This window comes from Nannospalax galili, unplaced genomic scaffold, assembly GCF_000622305.1.
Source record: "Nannospalax galili isolate Female #2095 unplaced genomic scaffold, S.galili_v1.0 scaffold155, whole genome shotgun sequence".
Taxonomy (NCBI): Eukaryota; Metazoa; Chordata; class Mammalia; order Rodentia; family Spalacidae; genus Nannospalax; species Nannospalax galili.
Genome location: NW_008339923.1, coordinates 7,172,802 through 7,175,226, shown reverse-complemented (window position 1 = coordinate 7,175,226; position 2,425 = coordinate 7,172,802). Strand labels below are relative to the sequence as shown.

The 2,425-nt window shown below is 43.3% G+C and overlaps 1 protein-coding gene across 1 annotated transcript in view; it reads right to left on the bottom strand.

Moving 5' to 3' along the window:
• Nucleotides 1-1,760: 1,760 nt before the first annotated feature.
• The window catches only part of Rab12 (RAB12, member RAS oncogene family), a gene marked incomplete in the record, with an annotated part of 25,412 nt that continues 24,747 nt past the window's right edge, over nt 1,761-2,425 (bottom strand). Inside the window, 1 exon segment of the mRNA XM_029564332.1 lies at nt 1,761-2,415.

Genomic DNA, 2,425 nt, shown 5'->3' with positions numbered 1-2,425 from the left:
TCAGGAACAGCAAGAGAGCTTGCCAAGCATGGCTTCGTCAGAGACCCAGTACCACAGAGGACACAGAAACATGGGCTTGGAGGTGAGAAGAACTGGTGCAACCAGTGACCAACAGTTGACCAAGGTCCACTCATTAAAAAAATCTTTTCAGGGGCTGGAGAGATGGCTCAGCAGTTAAGGACACTGGCTGCTCTTGCAGAGGACCCAGGTTCGATTCCTGGTGCCCACATGGCAGCTAACAATCATCCTAACTCCAGTTCCAGGAGAATTCGACAGCCTCTTCTGACCTCCATGGGCATTGCATGATACTAGTGCACTTACACCCATGCAGGCAGTACACTTATACATATAAAATATTATTATACATTATTTTATCATTATAATAAAAAATCTTTTCAGGGGGGCTGGAGAGATGGCTCTGAGGTTGAGTCCTGGCTGCTCTTGAAGACCTGGGTTTAGTTACCAGCACCCGGTCCCAGAAGACCTGACATACTCTTCTGGTGTCTGAGGGCATCAAGCACAAATGTGGCATACTTACACATATGCAGGTACTCATCTATACACATAAAAATAAATCTTTAGGAAAACCCTTCAGGACTCTATACTTGCAGTGATCTCACACACCATTTTGGAGTGCATAAACTCAGTATCTTTGGAAACTTATTTGCTGAGTGTTTTGCCTGAATGTAAGTACACTGTGTTATGCAATGTCTGTGGAGACCTGTTGGAGTCCCTGGAACTGGAGCTATGGATGGTTGTTAGCTGCCATGTGGGTGCTGGGAACCCAACCTAGGTCCTCTGAAAAGAGCAGCCAGTGCTCTTAACTGTGCTTGAACTCAGTATCTTTAAGAACATTTATGGCTTGTCACCATTCTTACCGTCTACCTCGAGTCTTTCATCCTCCCCACCAACAATGCACCATTAAAACCCAGTTCCCAGAAGCTCTTCCTGTGGGGTGATAACCACTGCCCTTTTATCTCTGTGAATTTCATGACTGATGACTTTATCATCACAAAAGTAGAATCATGCAGTTATGGTTCTGGAATTGGTTATTTTACTTAGGGTCATAACCTTAAGGTTTTTACACTGTAGCACTGCACTACAGCATGAGACCAGGGTGCTTTTCTTTAAAAAAAACCAAGTTTTTGGTTTGTAAGCCAGGGTCTTGTTGTGCACACCCCGGTTGGCATGGCATCCTGTATGTTGACCAGGTTGACCTCGATTTTGTGTGATCCTCCTGAGTACTGGGATTATAAGTGTGCACTACCATACATGGCAGTAAAAAATTGACTTTTTAGAGACAGGGTTTTGCTATAGCTCAGGCTGGCCTGGAAATCATAACACAGACTGGGATGGCCTCAAACTCATGATGTTCCTCCTGAGTGCTAGGATATGGATGTGTGCCACCTTACCCACACCTCCTTTCACTGGCTGAGTAACTTCCATTGCTTGTGTCAACCTCGTTCTGCTTACCCACCGTTCTGTTCCTAGTCATCTGGGTGTTCCTGACAAGGCGAATACTGCTGCTAGGAACACTGGCATAAAAACCTATTTGACACTTCACCTGGGGCTTCAGGAGAGTTTGCAAACTCAGAAACTGAGGTGCTGGATTGTATGGTAGACCACGCTTAATCCCTTGAGAAGCCAGACAGGTCTCCAGAGAAGAACACCAAGTACTCAAAAGATTAAGACGTGGGGCTTGGGAAAAATACTATCATGTGTACAATTTATAATTGTATAAATAAATGTGGCAGTCCAACTGTCATTCATAAATACAAAATTTTATTTGCACTTCATTAGTGTAGAAAGACCACGATGCTTCTCATACCACAACACTCGGGACACACCAAGTTATTCAAATACATACTTATTTACCTTGACTAAACAAAACAGTGCAGTTTAATAAAAGATATACCAAAGATAGAGTTCACAAATTCATAATCAGACCCCCCCCCAAAAAAATGAACACAGTCTAGGCTTGATAGGAGTGAGCTTCAGCATAAAGGGGAGCGTTGCTCATTACAAAATACAGAATGTTTAGGCAAATACATGTGTGTTCTTTGATATAGTAAAATGTATCTCTTTAAAATTCCTTTAAACAGGATTTATGTAGGACAGCAGCGTGGCTTTAAAATCTTTTTCTAATGTTTCAAAAATCCTTCTTTCAATTTTTTGGGGGTGTGATGCCGGGAATTGAACCCTGGCATGCTGGGCAAATGCTCAAACACTGAGCTACATCCCCAGTTCACCAGTTCTTTCTTTGTTGAATCTTTATCGCTCTGAAAAGCATAAGTCATATCCATCAGGGAACCCAGAGATTCTGCAGGCCCGGGACCAAGTCAAACTCAGGCCTCTAATCAGGACTACCCTCTCATCACAGAATCAATAAATAACCTCAACGGCAGCTCTGGAGGGGACTTTGAGG